At 42.0% G+C, this 22,621-nt stretch overlaps 1 long non-coding RNA gene and 1 pseudogene across 2 annotated transcripts; one reads left to right on the top strand and one right to left on the bottom strand.

Moving 5' to 3' along the window:
* Positions 1–142: 142 nt before the first annotated feature.
* LOC144341152 (uncharacterized) lies at positions 143–19,847 on the top strand. Its single transcript, XR_013417888.1, has 3 exons — positions 143–380; positions 5,920–6,038; positions 18,996–19,847. It is a non-coding gene; the product is annotated as an uncharacterized LOC144341152 (long non-coding RNA).
* Positions 6,280–7,102, bottom strand: LOC106998340 (large ribosomal subunit protein uL30-like 1 pseudogene; annotated as a pseudogene). Its single transcript, XR_013417887.1, has one exon. The product of XR_013417887.1 is annotated as a large ribosomal subunit protein uL30-like 1 pseudogene (transcript).
* Positions 19,848–22,621: the final 2,774 nt, after the last annotated feature.

Genomic DNA, 22,621 nt, shown 5'->3' with positions numbered 1-22,621 from the left:
AGTGCCGGCTTCCTCGGCTCCGCCCTCGCGGACCGATTCCTAGACTCGCCTACTCCTTGTAAACAACACGGAATTGGTCTTTCACCCTTCCTCTTCCCTCCCTCCGCCTTTCTGGTCCAACGAAAGTACAGAGAAGTCCGGCCGAAAGGAGACGGGCTGGGGAAGTCGTTGACACTGGGATGGAAAGAGGAAGGACATTTTCTGGGGGCTAAGAAAATCCGTGGACTCATTTTCCTTGAAGGAGCGGAAGGGTTGCTTGCAGACTGCACGGTGACGTCAACGTCTCCCGACCCCATGGAGGAGGCGTGTGGTGGCCGGGGAGTGTGCTGCGCATGCGCTTGGGGAAGAAAGAGGCTGCCGAGCGCTGCGCTTGGGGGAAGGTAGCTCACGATCGGCTTCTCTGGTCCAGCCTTAGGGTAGCTTGGTTTTATCTAGCCCTACTCGTCTCCAGCGTCTTAGAATGATTCACTGGAAAGGGGATACTGTTCTCTTGGGTGGAGATCTTGCAAATTTGTTGACCTGGCAAAATATTATGTGTTCTCTTACCATTGACGTGTAAATAGAATTGCGGTTTTTCTCGCTGCCACATCGTGTGGGTGGAGGGAGATTCTAAAGGGTTTTAGAAATCGGAAAATGAGGGAGAATCAAATGATGGGTGCTTAAGGCCTCTGTGAAAAACTATAAACTATGCTGCTGACGGGGAGGAACCTGTTTGGCAATGCGCCAATTGGATTTTATCCACTTAACCAACACGTCTGGGTATTTCAGAATAGGTTTTATTACCAGGTACTTAACGAGTGTGTGGTGACATAAATGGGTTTTATTTGGGGTTCTGTTACTACAAAGAGTAACTTTTTGCTATTTTAATTGATTTAATTATTTAAAGCTATGTAGTATTACAGAAAGTATTGAAAGAGGAAGAGCTAGATCTCCATTTATAGAAGTCCCGTTTTTTTTCCATTTCTGTCTTTCATATACTTGTTTTGTCAGTGAAAAAATATGTATTGAGCTTATTTAGTGGCCAGAGTCTCAGCAAACTGGAAGTAGCCCAGACAGACATAGCTCCTGCCTTCATGGAGTTTACAGTCCAAACAGAGGATAACCATTGAGCTATCAGTATGTAAAATTACCAAGTGCATTTATTTGTTCACTGTATCCCCTCCCTAGAATATAAGGTCGCAAGTGGCAGGGATCTTGCATGTTTTGTTTCACCTTGTATCCCTGCATATAAAAGGCTCTCAATATTTGACCAAGTAAACAATTCTATATCAAAACCATTAAGATGGAAAATCTCCGGCTGCTATGGAAACACTTGCCTTTCTCCTGGTTTGGGATATCAGAGGTTTTTCTGAAGAAGTGACATTTAAGATGAGACTTGAAACCACTGGGCAAAGAATGATACAAGCAGAGGAAGCTATGTGAAAAGGCTCCGAAGCTGGGACGTTTCTAAGAATCTCTGAAAGCTAGTGTGGTTGGCCCTCAGACAACTGAGGCAGGATGTGGAAGCAGAGGACAGATGCCATAGAACAGAAGAAGGAATGGGAAGTCCCATGGGAAGCCCTAGGAGGATTTCAAGTGGGTTGTATCCTTTTTTTTTTTTCTTTTTTTCACTTCATGTAGCCTATTATTATTTGGTCTTCATTCAACAAAGCCACCATTTTTCTGCATGTTTCTCTTGAGAGTGTAGCATTTCTGCATAATACTATTGAGAGTGTAACATAATTCCGTTGTTAGACCATGAAATTGCTTCTGATTTTCACTCCAATAAAAGTAATGCAAATTCCACTCTTAAATATATATCCAAGAGAAATGAAAATACTTGTCCATGCAAAAACGTTTTTCCAAATGTTAGCATTATTCATAATAGCCAAAGATGAAACAACCTAAATGTTAATCAGCTGGCGAACGTATAAATCAAATGTGATACATCTATATACAATGGAATTTTTATTTTTAAGAGATGGGGTCTAGCTCCGTGACGCAGGTTGGGATGCCATGAGACTTGCTATGTTGTCCAGACTGGTCTCAAACTCCTGGCCTCTAGCAATCCTCCCTCCTCAGCCTCAAAGTGCTGGCATTACAAGCATGAGCCATCACACCCGACCTATACAATGGAATCTTATTGGGCCATAAAAAGAAAATACTAATACGTGCTGTAACATACATAACCTTTGAAGGCAGTATGCTAAACGAAAGAAGCCAGTCACAAAAGACCACATATTATTTGATTCCATTTATATGAATGTCCAGAATAGGCAAATATATACAGACAGAAAGTAAGGAAGTGGTTGCTTAGGGCTAGGGGTAGGCATGGAATTAGGGGATGATAGTGAAATGATATGGGGGTTTCTTTTTTTCTTTTTTCTTTTTTTTGGAAAGAGGGTCTTGCTTTGTCACCCAGGCTGCAGGCTGGAGTGCAATGGCGTGAACATGGCTCACCGTAGCTTGACCTCCAGGATCAAGCAATCCTCCTGCCTCAGCCTCTTGTGTAGCTGGAACCACAGGTGCATGCCTCCATGCCCAACTAGTTTTTTGAAGGTTTCTTTTCGAGGTGAGAAAAATGTTCCGAGATTGATTGTGTTGATGGTTGCACAACTCTGAATATTCAGGTTGAGTATTATCCAAAATATTTGAGACCAGAAATATTTTGAATTTTAGACTTTTTTTTTCAGATTTGGAAATGTTTGCATTAAATTATGTACTTACTGGTTGAGCAACCTAGTCTGAAAATCCAGAATGAGCTTTCCTTTGAGTGTCATGTTGGCACTCAAAAGGTTTTGGATTTTGGAGCATTTCAGATTTTTGTATTAGGGACACACAACCTGTACTAAAAACCATTGAATTGTATACTTTAAATGTGTTACTTCTATGTTGTTTGAATTATATAATAATAAAGCTGCTACCCAAAAAATGAAAAAGAAAAATAATTCAGTTAACATCTTCATAACCTCTTTGGGGCTATTCCTAGGTCCAACAATATTATGTTTTTATGGCTTTTACTGAATACCAGTTGTCAGTTGCAGGCAGAAGGTTAAACCAATTAAAATGTTACCAGGAGTCTTTAAGAGCTCCCGTTTAATTATATACTTATCCTTATTAAAACTATCTTACCGCCTATGAGATTGCCAGTGACAATTTAATCTACATTACTATAAATATAATTAGAAGTAATTAATAGGCGGGTAAGCAGTTGCAGTTGTCTGAACAAAAAATATGGATATTTTCTTTTTTTCCTTTTTTTTTTTTTCTTTGAGACAAGGTCTTGCCCTGTCACCCAGGCTGGAGTGCAGTGGTGCGATCTCACCTCACTGCAGCCTCAACTTCCTAGGCTCAAGCAATCCTTCCACCTCAGACTTCTAAGTAGCTGGGAATACAGGTGTGCACCACCATGCCCAGCCAACTTTTGTATTTCTTGTAGAGGCAGAGTTTTGTCACGTTGCCCAGGCTGAACTTGAATGCCAGAGCTCGAGCAATCCACCTGCCTCAGCCTCCCAAAGTGCTGGGATGACATGCATGAGCCACTGTGCACAGCCAATATGGACATTCTTGTTCTTCAGTGTTCACTTGTAAGACCTTACTTTAATTCACTTTTTTTTTTTTTTGAGACAGAGTCTTGCTCTTATCACCCAGGCTGGAGTGCAATGGTGCAATCTCAGTTCACTGCAACCTCCTGGGTTTGAGCAATTCTTCTGCCTCACCCTCCTGAGTAGCTGGGATTACAGGCGCACGCCACCATGCCTGGCTAATTTTTGTATTTTTAGTAGAGACGGTTTCGCCATGTTGGCCAGGCTGGTCTCGAACTCCTAACCTCAGCTAATCTGCCTGCCTTGGCCTTCCAAAGTGCTGGGATTACAGACTTGAGCCACTGTGGCTGGCCATATTTTTTTAATAACTAATAATTGTTTTTACAATGAATTGTAGTTGTAAAAATCGAAAGTTTATGAAATTCTCCAAGAAAATAAATAGGACATATAAAGAAAACATATCTGTGTATTGGTAAATAATTTCTATTTAGTAATTCTAAATAGTCAAGTTAGACTACCATTCTACACGGCATTTCTAGGTGTGGTAGTTCATGCCTGTAATCACTTTGGGAGGCCAAGGAGAGGATCATTAAGCCCAGGAGTTTGCACTAGCCTAGGAAACACAGAAAGACCCTGCCTCTGGAAAAAAAAAAAAAAAAAAAAAAGGAGAGAATAACTAATGCATGTTGATCACTCACAGTGTACCAAACGTTACACTAAGCATTTTTATTGCATTCTTTTATGTTTATCCCCACAGCACTCCTCTATAGTAGGTATTTTTGTTGTTCCTATTTTACAAAAGATAAAGAGGTAACGTAAATCCCAATATTGGTTGCATAGCTTAGCGGGGCACAGCTGGGATTCAAACTCAGCTTGACTGTCTCCAAAGTGTGGTATGCTTTCAGTCACTACTCTTTACTGCCTCTGCCTTGGAAGTTTCTGGCTTGCACTAAATTTTAGGACAAAAATAGTCACCTTATGGTGATTTTTGGCTTGTGTTTAATCTTAAAACAAATATTTTTAAAAATCTAATGTGCAGTTGTTATTTGTGTGTCCAAAGAGTAGATTTTTACTGGAAAAGGATTTCAGACTTGTTTTGAGGAGCAGAGTAAGGAAGCAGGTGAAAAACAGCTATCAGAATAAAGGCAGTGGGCAAGTAGGATGCCTCATGCCTGTAATCACAGCACTTTGGGAGGCTGAGGCGGGCGGATCACTTGAGGCCAGAAGTTTGAGACCAGCCTGGCCAACATGGTGAAACCCCGTCTCTACTAAAAATACAAAAAGTTAGCCGGGCATGGTGGTGTGTGCCTGTAATCTCAGCTACTCCGGAGGCTAAGTCAGGAGCATCGTTTGAACCTGGGAGGCGGAGGTTGCAATTAACTGAGATAGCGCCACTGCACTCCAGCATTGGTGACAGAGTGAGACCCTGTCTCAAAAAAAAAAAAAAAAGAAGTAGTAGTATAAAGACTGTGTTCTGTAATGCAAAATAATGTGAAGTGAGACCTCTTCAGAAGTCTAGGAAAATGGAAGGGAATCAAATTGATGGCCAGGAAGTGGTTCGCTATCATTAAATATTTCTAGAAATACTGCCTACATTTCTAGGAGTAAAGAAAGCAAGGCTATTTCATGTTTAATGACAAAAGCTTCTAGTCTCCTTTGTCCTAAATGAAATTTTTAGATAATGTTTCCACAAGACAATTTATGAAGGTACTATCTTGTAGGAGAGATATTAAAGCCTACAGGAACAAAAGAAATTATTTACTGTCATAATCACTTAGCATCTGCCCACACTTTAGAATTCTTTTAACAGCTTCTAAAATATTTTTCATTTATCTATACAGGGATAGAATGTAAGAGGAGTAAACACCCCAAACTAACTTAGTGTCAAGATACCAAGAGGAAAAAAAAAAAAAGTCCCCATTCACCAAATAATATAAAGAACTCCTCCTTAATATTAAGTGGGGAAAGTGCTCAGAGGGAATAAGTCAAGGAAGCCTCAAGCTGCCTTTTTTTTTTTTTTTTTTTTTTTGTTGCGGAGACAAGTGAACATTTATTTTTGTGCCTTTCTTCCTATGTGTATTTCAAGTCTTTTTCAAAACAAGGCCCCAGGAATCTCCAGATTCACTTGTGTCCCTGGGCTTGGTCGACTGCTGCAGGAGTCTTAGGGAACCTTGTATGAACGCTAGAGTTACTCATTTACCAACATTAAACCCTAGAATAGAAGAAGCAACAAAAGCAGGACTCCTTCTTCCATGGAATGTGCTGATTTCAGAGAAGGCAGAAGCCAATGTAGGAAAGACTGAAATTTTTTTTTGGAACTGGACTGTGATGAGAGGTGCTTGCCATGAACATAAGCTACTGTCTTGTCTTGTCTTTTTTTTTTTTTTTGAGACAGAGTTTCACTCTTGTTGCCCAGGCTGGAGTGCAATGGCGTGATCTCGGCTCACTGCAACCTCTTCCTCCCGGGTTCAAGGGATTATCCTGCCTCAGCCTCCTGAGTAGCTAGGATTACAGGTATGTGCCATCGTGCCTGGCTAATTTTTGTATTTTTAGTAGTAACGGGGTTTATCCATGTTGGTCAGGCTGATCTCAAACTCCCGACCTCAGGTGATCCTCCTGCCTCAGCCTTGCAAGGTGCTGGGACTACAGGTGTGAACCACTGTTCCCGGCCAGCTACTGTCTTTGACCCTTCCTTTCCAGTATTTGAAGATAAGGCAGGAAATAATCTTCTCTGAAGATATTTGATAAAAATTTCCAAAAAAACAAAAACACATGCTTCCACTTCATTGACAAAAATTTACTGCAGTTTGGCACCTGGGTCTAGTTCAGCTGGCGGATGAGCTGATCAGTGCATTCACCCTGATAGCCAGGTGTGCCCAGCTCCTTGAGGAAGCCCACTCTATTTTTGGTAACATGACAGGCCACTGAGTGGTGGAAAGGGCGCAAGAACCATGAGATCTCCTGGAAATGCTTCCCTGGGAAGGCAATTTCATGAATGAGATCTTCCAAGCAAATGACACCAAACTTCCCCAAGTGCTCCTCAATCACTGTGTTTTCTGTCAGAGAGATGGTCTTATTCTTGACCTTGGCTTGTCCACGTTTCAAAATTCAAAATTCCTGGACTCCAGATTTGGAAATCCCTAGGTCACATAAGGTTCCACTATACGCAGCATTTTTAGGTTCTGGGGGGTGGCTTTTACAAAGACACCATTAAAAATTGTCTTTAGGTGAAGTCTTGCAGTGGTTCTCTGCGCTAGTAAACTCATGCCATCAATCCTTTCAATGCGCACAGCAAAGGCCAAAGAATGTTTATCTGGCAATCCCAAGGCGTGCGGTTTCGCTTCTAGTGGTCTAAGATGCACCTTGTCATGTTTCTGCCGCAAGGAATCATGTTGGAATGATTCCAGTCACTTAGACCTGAGCCCTTTTCCTTTCCTCTGCTCGTTCTTTGCCAAAAGTGCCTGCTTTGCCTGGGTGGCTTTGAGGGCTTGATAAGCCTTCCCCTTTTTCAGGAGATTTTCTGGAGCCAAAGGGATTTTTCTTTGCCCTTGCTCCACCATCTTTCTAGTGGTGCAGCTACTGATCTTGCACAACCCCACCACATGGGGAAGACAGCACTCGCTCTGTTCACTTGACCATAGAGACATCAGTTCTAGCTCACACTGGAGGACCCAGAGAGCCAGCCTCCACTTAGCAGCAGTGAGCCACTGAGGTCCTGCTAACCCTGATTCTTGCCAAAAGTTGCAGCGCTTCCAAGCTTTTTAGAGCCTGTGTCATTTTCAAAACCCAGCCCTTTTCTTGTAAGTTAGTGTCACCACACTGGCAGTTTGGCTGTGGACAATAAAGTGCTTCCCACAATGCACCTACAACTTCCGCTCTAGCCACGGTGCCGCACTTCCAGCGTGGCTCTGCTGCCGCCTCAAGCTGCTTTCTAAACTTTGGCCAACACGCAATATAAACTGGCTTTAGGTTTCTCACGTTTAGGGAGTGATTTAGAAAAGTCTCACCAGAAGGGATCATTGGTTTCATGCTTCATTAAGAGGAGCCATGGAGATCAAATAGCAACCACCTATTTGAAAGTTGTATCTCAAAAGACTTCAGTAGAAAGATTTGCCAAGGAAAAGAGTCAAAGTCTGTAAAACATTAGAAGAGATTTATTCTGATCCAAATAGGAGTGACCAGTGGCCCAAGACGCAGTCTTAAGAGGTCCTAAGAACATGTGCCTAGGATGGTAGCTTGGATTTATGCAATTTAGGGAGACATAAGGCATCAATACATGTAGGATGTACATTCTTCTGTGCAGAAAGGTGGGACAACTGGAAACAGGGAGGGTGGAGAGTGAGGGTGTTCCAGGTAATAAGTGGATTCAAGGATTTTCTTTTCTTTCTCTGTCTCTCTTTTTCTTTTTCTTCCTTCGTTTCCTTTTTTCTTTTTTTGAGACAGAGTCTCACTCAGTCGCCCAGGCTGGAGTGCAGTGGCACGATGACAGCCTCACTGCAACCTCTACCTCCCAGGCTTAAGTGATTTTCAGTTTTCCTGCCTCAGCCTCCTGAGTAGCTGGGATTACAGGCGTGTGCCATCACGCCCAACTAATTTTCATATTTTTTTTAGTAGAGACAGGGTTTCACCATGTTGGCCTGGCTGGTCTCAAACTCTTGGCCTGGTTGCTCCAGCCTCCCAAAGTGCTGGGATTAAAAGCTTGAGCCACCACACAGCCAATTCAAGGATTTTTCAATGGGCAATTTGTTGAAAAAGTTAAATTGTTGTCTAAAGACCTAGAATCAGTAGAAATGAATGTCTGCGTTAAGATAAGGGGTTGTGGACACCAAGGTTCCCATTATGAGGCAAAGCCTGCAGGCAGCAGGCTTCAGAGAGAACAGTCTGCAAGTGTTTCTTATTAGATTTTAGAAAGTGCAAGACTTCTGTTGATTTTCTTCTGGATTAGGAAAAAATTCTAATTTTTTAGGAAAGGAAAGGAAAGGGGATGCTCTAGAGAATGTAGATTTTCCCCACAAGAGACAGCTTTGCCGGGCTGTTTCTAGATATGGCAAAGAAACATGTTTGGGATTAAAATATTTTGATTTCCCTCTTTGTCTGTCATGTGATGTTATGCCAGTCAGGTTGGAAAGCAATCCATGTTATCTGGTGTTAAATAAAACCCCTCTAATGAACTTTATGGTTTATAGGGCGTGACTCCCCAGGCCCCTTACATAGGAATTTGGGCAAGAGAAGAAAAAGGTCAGAGTTTAGTTCTCACATTTTATTTAATTATTTTTATTTGGGAGAAAAATACATCATTAAAACAATGTATCATTTTACTCTTTTCCAGAACTGTTTTGAATTGTCAAAGGACAAAGTTACAGCAAATTTAAACACCTCAACTGGCTTTATTGAAATTCTAGAATCAGGCAACCCTTATTTTATTATTTATTATTTATTCTATAAAATACAATTTAAGTGTTCCAGTGAGCTGAGCGGAAGAGTTTGGCTTTATAGGCAGAGGAGGACTGAAGCAGAAACAAAGAAAGAACGGTCATTTCAAAGTCACTTTCCTTGTAAAGCAGGGACAGAGAGAACAATAGAAAAATGACTGGTTAACATCAAGTTATTTGGGGTTAAGGATTACAATGGAGGGAATTTTCTTGGGAGTGGTGGAATGCTGTAGTCCCAGCTACTTGGGAGGCTAAGGCAGGAGGATTCCTTGAGTTCAGGAGATCAAGGTCAGTCTGGGGAAGGTAATGAAACACATCTCTTAAAAAATAAATATGAAAATAAAAAACTAACCAGGGAGTACTTTATTATCATGCAGATTAGAACTGGCCTATTTGGGAACTGTTACCTCTCCTGATTTCTCAGATAACAACTTAGTTTGGTGACATGAAACTTCAGCATGGGTGACTGTTTTGATTATCAGTCTAGTCCATTGAGGCCTAGTGCAGGAGCTTAGTCCAAAACAATGGCCTCCTGTAATTTTTATTTAACAGAATCAGGAACCACCAAATTTAGTATGTAATCAGACTATCAACACACTCTTATCAAGCACTTGCAGGGGAAGATGTGTAGAGAAGGGTAAAAATCCTCCAAGTTTTATTTTAGTATCCTCACACATATGTTTACTATAATACTTATTTCTTCTCAGTAAAGGAAAAGAATTATGTTTTGGGAGTCAATTTAAATTATCCACAATCAAACCAGGAGCAGTGGCTCATGCCTGTAATCCCAGCACTTTGGGAGGCCAAGGCAGAAGGATTGTTTGAGCTCAGGAGTTGGAGACCAACCTGGGCCACATGGTGAAACCTCGTCTCTACCAAAAATACAAAAAATTAGCTGGGTGTGGTGGTGCATGCCTGTGGTCCCAGCTACTGGGGGGTGCTGAGGTGGCTGAGGTGGGAGGATCACTTGAACCTGGGAGATAGAGGTTGCAGTGAGCAGAGATCTCGCCACTGTACTCTAGCATGGGTGACAGAGTGAGACTCGTCTCAAAGTAAATAAATAAATAAATAAATAATCCACAATTAGGGTTTCCAAGACTTCATTCTTGAAAAACTAAGCTGCCTTTATTATGAGATAGTGATTTAACAAATATTTGAGTCCCAGTAGCATACTGGGTTAGGCACTAAAAGAGATTCTAAGGTGAATGAAATATAGACCTGCTAATAAGAAACATAATTATTCATTCTTTAATTCAGCAACATTTGCTAGCTGTGTGACCTTGAGGCAAGTTACTCAGCTTTTTTTTTTTTTTTTTTTTTTTTTGAGACAGGGTCTCGCTCTGTCACCCAGCTGGGAATGCAGTGGCACAATCATAGATCACTGCAGTCTTAACCTCCCGGGTTCAAGTGATCCTCCCACCTCAGCCTCCGGAGTAGCTGGGACTATAGGTGTGTGCCACCATGTCCGGATAATTTTTGTATTTTTGGTAGAGACGAGTTTCACCATGTTGCCCAGCTAATCTCAAACTCCTGGGCTCAAGGGATCCACCCACTTTGACCTCCCAAAATGTTAGGATTACAGGCCTACTATGGCCTACTCAGCTTTCTATAATTTGATCTGTTTCCTCATCTGTAAAACAGAGGTAATAATATATCTGCTAGAGTCTTTATGACAATTAAATGGGATAATATTTGCAAAAGGCTTAGAACAATGTATGACACATAGGAAACCCTCATTTTTAGCTTAACTATTGTAAGAGGTCTTTATGTGCTAGGCTTGAGTATGTGAGGTATTAGTGATTTGTTGTGTAACAAATACCTCAAAATATAGTTGCTTAAAACAACAAATACGTATTATCTCACACAGTTTCTGAGGCTCAAGAGCTCTAAGCTGGGTGGTTCTGGCTCAGCATCTTTCATGAGGTTACTGTTAGTGGTGGCAAATCCATACATGTCTGCAGCAACCTCAATTCTTGCCTCCTCAGAAAAAAGAATTTGACTGAGGGACATAAGGCAAAGGTAGAGACTGAGGCAAGTTTTAGAGCAGGAGTGAAAGTTTATTACAAATCAGGCCAGGCACGGTGGCTTATGCCTGTAATCACAGCACTTTGGGAGGCCGAGGCGGGCAGATCACCTAAGGTCGGGAGTTTGAGACCAGCCTGACCAACATGGAGAAACCCTGTCTCTACTAAAAAAAAATAAAATAAAATACAAAATTAGCCGGGTGTGGTGGTGCCTGCCTGTAATCCCAGCCACTCAGGAGGCTGAGGCAGGAGAATCGCTTGAACCCAGGAGGCGGAGGTTGTGGTGAGCCAAGATCGCGCCATTGCACTCCAGCCTGGGCAACAGGAGCAAAACTCTGTGTCAAAAAAAAAAGAAGTTTATTAAAAATCTTTAGAACAGGAATGAAAGGAAGTACACTTGGAAGAGGCTGAAGTGGGTGACTTGAGAGATGAAATGTGTGGTTTGACTTTTTGACTTAGGGCTTTGTATGTTGGCGTGCTTCTCGGGTCTTGTGTCCCTTCTCCCCTGATTCTTCCTTGGGGTGGGCTGTCTGCACGCACAGTGGCCTGCTAGAGCTAGGGAAGGAGCATGCTCAGTGTGTTCACTGGCATTGTATGCATGCTCACTTGAGGCGTTCTTCCCTTACCAGTCAAATGTTTATAGAAGGTCATGTATCAGTTAAACTGCCAATTTGCCTCTTAATGTGCATGCTTGAGCCCACTCACCCGATTCCTGAGATCTTATTGGGAAGCTGATAATCACCAGTTTCTGGTGTTTTTGTTTATTGGAAAACTTACTTTCCCTGATACTGCCTGCAACCAATTATTATTTTAGAGAGACAGTTTAATAACGGCCTGACCATCACCTGATGGTTACCTGACGTTCCTGATGTGGGAGCCTCTCTCTTGCTCTGCTCATGTCTGACTAGCTATCTACTGTAACATTTCAATGAACTTGTTGACTGGGGCTGAAGTCATGGAGGGGCTGGAGAATCTGCCTCCCAGTTCAGTTACTGTTGGCAGAGGCTTCAGTTCCTTGCCACTAGGTCTCTCCATTGGGACCAAGATCAGGCAGCTGGCTTCACATATAACAAGTGATGGTAGGGGAGGGCAGAGAGAGACAAGATAGAAGCTGCAACTGCTGCCATATTCTGTTCAGTAGAAGCAACTCACTAAGTCCAGGCTATACTGAATGGGAGAGGGATTAAACTTGAAGAGTATCAAAGAATTCATGGACCTATTTTTAATGGAAAGAAAAGTAAGGGTTATCTAAGTAGACAAGAACAGATATGATAGGCAAAGGGTGTAGCAGAAACAAAGGAATAGAGATAATAAGAGAATTACATGGAATGCACTCTAGCATGGCTAGGGAATTAAGGTGATTACTTCTTCCCATTGTATTTTATTACTGTTGTTATCATTACTGTTTGGAGACAGGGTCTTGCTCTGTTGCCTGGGCTTGAGTGCAGTGGTGTGATTATGGCTCACTGCAGCCTCAACTCCTAGGCTCAAGCAGGAGCCCAGCTAATGTCTTTTGTAGAGACAGAGTCTCACTATGTTGCCCTGGCTGATCTCAAACTCCTGGTCTCAAGCAGTCCTCTCACCTTAGCCTTCCAAAGTGCTGGGACTACAGGTGTGCACCACCACACTCAGCCTCACTTATTTCCATGTTATTTCTTTGCTTGTTTGCTTGTTTTTTTGTGATGGCGTCTTGCTTTTGTTGCCCGGGCTGGAGTGCAATGGCACGATCTTGGCTCGCTGCAACCTCTGCCTCCCGGGTTCGAGCTATTCTGCCTCAGCCTCCCAAGTAGCTGGGATTACGGGCCTGCACCACCATGCCCAGCTAATTTTGTATTTTTAGTAGAGATGGGGTTTTACCATGTTGTCCAGGCTGGTCTCGAATCCCTGACCTCAGGTGATCCACCCACCTTGGCCTCCCAAAGTAAAGTAATTTTCCCAATATAGACAGTTAGTAGATGGCAGATCCAGGGCTTCAATCCATATTTCTGATTATAGAATCTTTGATTTTATCTCTATATTGGGGTTCTCCTGCGAAAACATAGCCAACAGGGTGTGTGTGTGTGTGTGTGTGTGTGTGTGTGTGTGTGTGTGTGTCTGTTTGGAGAGAGAGAGAGAGAGAGAGAGAGAGAGAGAAATTTATTTTAAGGGATTGGCTCATGCAATTGTGGAGGCTTGGTAAATCCGAGATCTGCAGGCTAGGCTGGAGACCCAGGGAAGAGTGGCAGTTTCAAGGCCATAATGAGTCTGCTAGCTGAATTCCTTCTTGGTCAGGGGAGATCAGTGTTTGCTCTGTTACGATCTTCAGCTGACTGGATGACACCTACTCTTATGGAGGGTAACATGCTTTACTCAAATTACACTGATTTAAATGTTAATCTCATCCATTAAAAAATAAAATAAAATAAAAAACATCTACTCAGAAACTCCAGAATGATGTTTTACCAAGTATCTGAGCACTGTGGCTCAGACAAGTTCACACATAAAATTAACTGTCTTACTACCTTATACAACAATGACAATTTACAGTTCAGATTGCAAAGGGCCTTGAATGCCATTTTGTTGGATTTATGAAAATTAACCAGTGGCTCTCTGAGACACTTGACCTTGATCATCTGATACTGGCAGCAGGAATGAGGTGGGGTATGTGTCCTATAGAATAGTTAATTTCTTTAGGGAATGTATGTTGGAATATTTGCCTATCATGCTTGATTTTCAACCTTGTTTTGACACATGACAAATGGATGTTTTTTTCCTTTAAATACTTTTCCTTTTGGTCCACATATTTTTAGTAATTAATCATTTTTTATACATTTTATATGTTTCTTTTTTCTTTTTTGCGGGGGGAACAGAGTCACTCTCCGTCACCCAGACTGGAGTGCAGTGGCACAATCTTGGCTCACTGCAACCTTGACCTCCTGGTCTCAAGTGATCCTTCCACCTCAGCTTCCCAGGTAGCTGGGACTACAGGCACATGCCACCATGCCCTGCTAATTTTTGTAGAGATGGGGTCTTGCCATGCCTCTCAGGCTGATCTTGAACTCTTGGCCTTAAATGATCCTTCTGCTTTGGCCCCCCAAAATATTGGGATTATAGGTATGAGCCACCTCACCCAGCCATTTCATGTATTTCAATATGATGACTTACATTTCAAAATATTTTTCTTTGGCCGGGCACAGTGGCTCATGCCTGTAATCCCAGCACTTTGGGAGGCCAAGGCAGGTGGATCATCTGAGGTCAGGAGTTCAAAACCAGCGTGGCCAACATGGCGAAACCCCATCTCTACTAAAAATACAAAGTTAGCTGGGCGTGATGGTGGGCGCCTGTAGTCCCAGCTACTTGGGAGGCTGAGGTAGGAGAATCGCTTGAACCCCAGAGGTGGAGAATGTAGTGAGCCGAGAATGTGCCACTGCACGCCAGGTTGGGTGACAGAGCAAGACTCCGTCTCAAAAATGTATATATGTGTGTGTATATATATATATTTTTTTCTTTATTGTATATTCTCTTCTATTTAGTCTTTCTTAACTTTCTTTTTCTTTCTCTTTGAGGGCTTATTTCAAGGCTTACTTTTAGATATCCCTCCTACCAAAGTGCAATGTGAATTTAGTAAAGAAGACAGAAATGTAGGTGAGAACTAAAGGACCTAGTTTATAGACCATCTGGACCAGGAGATTCAAAAGGTATAAATATTGTTCAAGCTTCATTTGTTTGCAGGCAGTGCATAAAAGAAAGCTATTTCAACCTTGATGCTGGAGAGATTTCTCTCTGCAGCTAACATAGAACAGGAAACCTTAATGTTTTTCTTGGAGCCTCAGAATTTAAAGTCACATTGGTCCCAGACTGTTGTTTTGGACCACTTGAAACAGCAGGAGAATACACATAATTGGGAGTGGGCTGGAGAATGTTACGAGGCCACCCAAAAGTGATCTGGATTATAAATCTATGCATACACCCTATTAGGAGAGAACAGGAAGTAGAATCTAGAAAACCAGTAGAGCTAAAGGTCTGATAAGCTAGAAGAAAAAGCAGAACTGGACTTGCAGAGTAATTGGGGGCTGAGACCTCATAATAGAATGTAAAGCAGAGTAAAAGGATTGGGAGCTAGTTTTATGGAGGTATCCATATTCTAGTCAGTTGTTTTGTGGAAACCGCAAAAGGGAGGGTGAGCATCAGGTGATTAGTGAAAATCAGCAGTGCAGTGGCTGTTTTGAAAGGGCTGGTTTCTGTTTTGCCTGTAGGGAAGGAAGCCCGATGGTGGTTAGCAAGGGAGAGAGTATAAGGAGTGGGACCTCCCATTGCATCGTGGCCCTGGGAACTAGTTTTAAGGTTTCTCTGTGGTCCCCTTGGCCAATAGGGGGTCTTTTTAGTCACTTGGGGAGCTTTCCCAGAGAAGATTTTGAAAGTTTATTCATCCTTTTGTCTTTAATAACATTAAACCATCTTGGAAAAATAGTTTTTCCTATTTTACCTTGAAAGATTGCCAGGTGTGGGCATTCTGTGAATTCTGTAACACATTCAAAAGGAATTTTCTTCTCCTTTTAATTGTGTTCCGGAAGCCATCGTTAATAGGTTACTCATTTGAACTGTATGACAGCAGGAAGTAAGACGCAAAGATCTAACCATACTAAACAACTCTTTGGATTACCCCATGTAGAAAATGGTCAGCTAATTTTCACTTAAATCTTGCTTATACTAATGACCACTTGCATTTTGAAGAAAAAATTAATCATATTCCCAAATCTACTACTCTAAAGTATGAGATAATTTCTATTTCAGAATCTTTTTGTTTTTGTTTTTAAGACAGAGTTTGCCCAGTCCCCCAGGCTGGAGTTCAATGGCGTGATCTCCGCTCACTGCAACCTCTGCCTCCTGGGCTCAAGTGATTCTCATGCCTTAGCCTCCCGAGCAGCTGGGACTATAGATGTGAGCTTTTTTTTTTTGTATTTTTAGTAGAGATGGGGTTTTGCCCATGTTGCACAGGCTGGTCTCAAACTCCTAGCCTCAAGTGATCTGCCTGCCTCAGCCTCCCACAGTGCTGGGATGATTACAGGCATGAGCCACCACCCTCAGCCTGTTCTATTCCAGAATCTAAAGTGTCTTCTGAACACTTGAGGATAAGGTAAGGTAAAGAGAAGAAAATAATGGTGGAGAAATATGGTGAGAGAAACCAATCTTTATGGGGCAGAAGCTGCAATATTCTGTGAGATCTTTCCCTCCTCCCCAAATATCAAATATTCTCCATCATGCCTTTTAGAGAGGGCTACTGGACAATTTTTATAGGTTCACCGAAACTTGGCCTCTTGAACACTATCAAGAATTTACAATATTCAGGCCAGGTGTGGTGGCTCACGCCTGTAATCACAACACTTCAGGAGGCCAAGGTGGGTGGATCACCTGAGGTCAAGAGTTTGAGGCCGCCATGATGAAACTTTGTCCCTACTAAAAATACAAAAAATAGTTGGGTGTGGTGGTGTGCACCTGTAATCCCAGCTACTTGGGAGGCTGAGACAGGAGAATCGCTTTAACCTGGGAGGTGGAGATTGCAGTGAGCTGAGATTGTGCCACTGCAATCCAGCCTGGGTGATAGAGCGAGACTCCACCCCCCTTCCCCCAAAAAAGAATTTACAATATACATATAAATAGGCAATAAATATTAAAAGCCTGATATGAATGCCAAGTCACTTTTTTTCACCCAGAGAATTGCTGAGTAGAAAATAGACCAGATTTCATTTGACAGCTACTCCCACATGCATTATAATACACACACCATATTCCTTACTGTAGAAAGTTACAGTTAAGGTTATAGGAACTGGATCTTGTCCATATGAAAAAACAAAGACTATGTTAGTAATAGTATTGCTTTTATATTTATGTATAGTATATTGTTATTTGCCTTTGCCTTTAAATATATTACTATTTTCGCCCTTAAAATTGTTCAAAACCCCAGGTTCACCAAGTTCTCATTAGTCACCGAATTAAAATTGCATTTATAATAATGAGAATGTCAAATAGTACATATTGAATTTTATAAGTTTCTTATACATTTTAAACAAAAGAGCCAAGATAAAATGCAATTTTCTAAACCAATAAAGCCAGGATACTTTATCATAATGTTAAAATTATCCCTGATGTTAGCAGTTAAAGGCTAACATTAGGAAATCTTTTCAAAAGATTTTTTTGAGTAGAGGGCCTTTTTTATATTGAGTCAACCAATTTACATTAAACAATTCAGTAAAGTTTACTATAATCAATACACAGTATATCCTCATATTCCACAGCAGCTTCAGAGGTTAGTAGTATGACAATAGTAGTTTCTGGCTCTGAGCACCCATCTGTGTAAATACTGGCACCGCAGTTCTCCAATCTTCCCAGCACTCAAAATTCCTCCTTCTCTTGGCAGGTGCCAGAAGAGTCAACTTGATCTTTTGACAGCCATTAAGAGAACTCCATCTCTTTTTCCTGTGCCTGGTCACTTTGGCACAGCTGTCTTGCTGACACTCTTCAGATATGCGCTGACCTTGGCATGCCACTAGGGGGTCGCTGCCTCATAGTATGTACTTACCAATCGTCACGCTCCACCATTGCTGATGCTAGATTAAGTCCCTTCACGTCAGTGTCTGTGTTGTTATAGGTAATGGGGGAGTGGAGTGAAGTGGGATCCTGTCTCTGCTGGTGTTACAATCCTTTAATGGGTTTCTAAAGAGGGTCACCTTGCTTTATATATATATATATATTTTTTTTTTTTTTTTTTTTTTTTGAGACGGAGTCTCGCTCTGTCGCCCAGGCTGGAGTGCACTGGCCGGATCTCAGTGCTTTATATTTTTATGGAGAGCTCAGTGTTAAATTTTATGTCGACACATTTTCTTGCAGTTCTTAGCTCTTACGCTCCTGCCAATTCCGTGGTACTGGATCAGGTAACATTTAATGTGACATGACTTCAACAACCCCTGAAAGGGGCTGGATGCTTTAACTCAAAACTATTCAGAGTGAGTTCCCTGCCCACTTCAGGTCATCCCAAAGAAACCAAGCTGACCATGAAACCAGGAGATAATGTTACAAACACACTACTCTGTGGGTTCCAAGGCATTGTCCTCTTTCTCGCTTTCTCTCCCTTTCCTCTCTCTCATCCTACTCCAATTTGCTCTACTTTCCAGACCACAGCAAAGGCCCTTTGTTACATGTAACTTTTACTTTTTAAGAGAGAAATTTATTTTCTGTCAACAGAAAAGTATAAATATAAAATTCTATTAAATAAATAATAGAGAGTCTTCATTTAATACAGTTAGTTAAGAAGAGATAAGGAAAAAGCATTGTGCCTGAAGACAACATTTGAAATTAGTCTTTATTACTTGGTTGTCTAAGTTTCATTTTTCCTATCAGAAATAATTTTTTATTTAGTTAGATCCACCAGCTTGTTTCTTCAGCATTAACCGGGTTTTAATGATCTGCTTCTTACAAACATTCAATTGCCTTTTCCTCAAGCCTCTTTTCTGCGTAGGACCCACAGAGAAGCAGCAGGAAGGAATTATATCCCGGATGAAGCATCCTCACCAGAGCAATATCATTCCATATTGTATTTGCCAATAAGTCGATGACATTAGGCCTTTTCAGTAGAGTCCCCATTTCTTTTTCTTCCAGACATTAGATATTTTTCAAAGTGAATTTTAAGTACCTTTTTAAAGATCCAGACTGCAATAAATTATTCTCCAGTTAAACACAACATAATACAGTGTGTGGTTCAGACTGATGCTAGTATCAGTTGATTTTGCAAGCCACATTTACTAGTAAAAGCTGGAGTTGTGTGACCCTATCTTATTCAATAAACAAGTATCCAAATATTTATTGAGCACCAACTCAATATAGGGCCTTGGACTGAATTAAAGTAGCAAGCTGACCACAAAACCAGGAGATAATGTTACAAATACAGTATTCTGATTGTGCAGTGATCACAATTTTAAGGTAAGATTGGGAATAGCTATGAAAATATTTTGTGTAACAGAATGAAAAATTTCTTGCAGGGCAAGATGGCTCACGCCTGTAATCCTAGCACTTTGGGAAGCCAAGGCAGGCGAATCACCCAAGATCATGAGTTCAAGACCAGCCTGTCCAACATGGTGAAACCCCATCTCTACTAAAACGACAAAAATTAGCCAGGTGTGGTGGTGTGTGCCTGTAGTCCCAGTTACTCAGGAGGCTGAGGCCGGAGAATCCCTTGAATCCAGGAGGCAGAGGTTGCAGTGAGCTGAGATTATGCTACTGCACTCCAGCCTGGGAGACAGAGTGAGACTCCATCTGAAAAAAAAAAAAAAAAAAATTGAAAATTTCTGCATATGTCTGGATTGAAATTACCCATGAAGTCATATAGGACTTAATTCGGAGGATATTTTTTATCTATTCCAATGTTGGGTTAGGTTTGTGCCTTAATATTCTTCAGGATTTAACTACACCAGATGCAAAGGAAGTAAATGCCGAAACCTCATAGCCAAGTCTACTATTTTCCAGTATTTTTGTGTGAAATTATTCTGACATAGTAAAGTCGAATGCCTCCTACTGTTTTTCTGATAGCTCTGCTATTGACTGGATGTTTGTGTCCCCCAAAATTCATATGTTGAAGTCTAAAGCCCAATGTGATGGTATTTGGAGGTGGAAACTTTAGGAGGTACTTAGGTCAAGAGGATAGAGTCCTTGTGAATGGGATTAGTGCTCTTACAAGAAGAGATGTGAGAGAGATGATCTCTCAGCCATGTGAACATACAGCAAAAGGCACCTGTCTACAAACCGAGAAAAGACCCTCACCAGATATCTGCTGGTGCTTTGATCTTGAACTTCTCAGTGTCCAGAACTGTAGGAAATAAATGTTGTGTAAGCTACCCATTATGTTGTAATTTTGTTACAGCAGCCCAAACTAAGACAAACAAGGTTCTTAGCCTTTTGGTTTTATTATGTTTAATATTTTTGGCGACCCCCTAATGATTTCTTCCTCAAGGGAAAATTCAAACCACATCATCACTAAGATACTCTGTCTTGTCAATTATTTTCTGCATTTATCTTCCCTATTTCCCCTTACATTTACCCTGCTTATAACTGTACCTCACCTTACGGCAGGTTCCCACTTTGGTTTTTATTTAGTTTTGTTTCTGAGACAAGGTCTCACTCTGCTGCCCAGGGTCGAGGGCAGCGCTGTGATCTTAGCCCACGGCAGCCTAGACCTCCAGGCTCAAGTGATCGTCCTGCCACAGCCTCCCAAGTAGCTGGGACTACAGGTGTGTACCACCATGTCTGGCTAATTTTTTTTTTTTTTTAATATTTATAGAGATAGATCTCACTATGTTACCCAGGCTGATTTCAAACTCCTGGCCTCAAGCAATCCTCTGGCCTCGGCCTCCCAAAGTGCTGGGATTACTTCTGTGAGCCACCATGTCCTGTGACTTTTCCTAAGCATTGTTAGCTTTCGTCTTTATTCTAAGATCCTATTCAGATCTAGTGGATCTATCTCACCCCCCAGGACTCTGTTTATTGCCCTTGATCTAGGTTTACTGTGCAGTGATAAACACATCATCTCTCTAAACATCTTCTGTGCTCTTCTCTTACTTATGTCAGGTTCCAGTGTGTGTGGAGAGAATCATCTAAAAGGTCTGCATTATACTGGTCTGGAGGCATGAGGTGTTAATTAGGGTACTGACTATGTTGTTGGAACAAGAAACTCAAAAATACACAGATTCCCAAGTGGTGGCTCTATAACATAGAGAATTTAGCTCCTTCCCCCTTGTTGCTTTCCCGTGCTTAGGGAGTTGGCTTCATTTCTGTGTCTGAAAATGGCTCAACCACCACATCCTCATTCCAACCCACTTAAAGGGAAAAGAATGAATGAAGCACCTGGCCCAGAAATTGCATATATTACTTCTGCTTACATTCCATTTTATTTCTTTTGGGGGGTGGGTGGGACAGGGGGACAGGGTCTTACTTGATCTTGGCTCACTGCAACCTCCACCACCCAGGCTCAAGCGATACTCCCACCTCAGACTCCTGAGTTGCTGGGACTACAGGCATGCACCACCACACCCAGCTAATTTTTTGTATTTTTGTAGAGATGAGGTTTCACCATGTTGCCCAGGCTGGTCTCAAACTCATGGGCTCAAGCAATCCACCCACCTCAGCCTCCCAAAGTGCTAGAACTATAGGCGTGAGCCACTGCGCCCAGTCACATTCCATTTTTAATGCAATCTTTAGCTATATTTGGCTCCAACCTTCGTATAAAAAGAGATAAAGGTATTGAGAGGACAATTAGCCAACTCTGTCTACCACATACTGTAATTTCTGTTGTTGTTTTTTTGGAGGCAGAGTCTCACTCTATCACCCAGGCTGGAGTGCAATGGCACGGTCTTGGCTCACTGCAACCTCCGTCTCCCGGGTTCAAGTGATTCTCCTGTCTCAGCCTCCTGAATGACTAGGATTACAGGCATGTGCCACCACACCTGACTAATTTTCGTATTTTTGGTAGGGACAAGGTTTCACCATATAGGCCAGGCTGGTCTTGAACTTCTGGCCTCAAATGATCTGCCCACCTCAGCCTCCCAAAGTGCTGGGACTACAGGTGTGAGCCACTGCACCAGGTCCACATGCTGTGATGTCATCTAGATCCCTTAAAAATAATTTTTTAGAGGCCGGGCGTGGTAGCTTATGCCAGTAATATTAGCACTTTTGGAGGCCAAGGCCAGTGGATCACTTGAGCCCAGGATTTCAAGACCAGCCTGCACAACATGGCGAAACCCCATCTCTGCAGAAAATACAAAAATTAGCCAAGTGTGGTGGCACATGTCTGTAGTCCAAGCAAGCTACTGGGGAGGCTGAGGTGGGAGGATTGCTAGACCCCAGGAGGTCGAGGCTGCAGTGAGCTGAGATTGTGCCCACTGCACTCCAGCCTGAGTGACAGAGTAAGACCCTGTCTCAAAAATAATAATAATAATAATTTTTAAAAGGCAATAACTAGCAGTTGGTGCTTTGGCCATTCACAGTTCTTGCATCCTAGTTCTCTGGAAGTTCCCACTAGTATTCAGAGCAGAGGTGGGAGGATCGCTTGAGCAGGGGGCTGGAGGTAGTAAGAAAAATAAGGCTTTTTGATCTGATCTCTCTTTATGCTGTGATCCCTATGCCATTTGTCCCTGCCAAAAATGTAACCTGTGCATTGACTGTCACAATTAGCCAGATTTTGACTTTTTGATCACCTTATCTTCAATGTACATTTATGCTATAATACATTAAAGATATACTAGTAAGACTAGGAAGCTGAATGTACTCCTTTCTTAGGTAGCTAAAATCTCAATACTTTTGAGTGCCCTTCACTTTACTCTTCGTGGATAGGGAGTCTTTTTGTTTAGGGACCTCATCACCCTAGCTGCATGCCTTGTCCATCTCAGTAGCTTGTTCCTTTGATGCCGCCAGTCTGAGCTTCAGCATGCTACTTGCACTCCACAGGAAGCCTTGTAGTCTTGAGCATATTCCACAGGATGTGTGCTTCCTTCCTTAACTACTCTGAAACCTGTGGCTGATAAGTACACCATTGTCTTAATGGAGATCTCTGCTGATAAGAACCAAAACTTCCTCAACACAGCTCTATGGGTATAGGCAGGAAGGGTATTTATGG

The sequence above is a fragment of the Macaca mulatta genome, chromosome 5, assembly GCF_049350105.2.
Source record: "Macaca mulatta isolate MMU2019108-1 chromosome 5, T2T-MMU8v2.0, whole genome shotgun sequence".
In the NCBI taxonomy this organism is placed as follows: domain Eukaryota; kingdom Metazoa; phylum Chordata; class Mammalia; order Primates; family Cercopithecidae; genus Macaca; species Macaca mulatta.
This window is presented reverse-complemented; position numbering and strand designations above follow the sequence as displayed.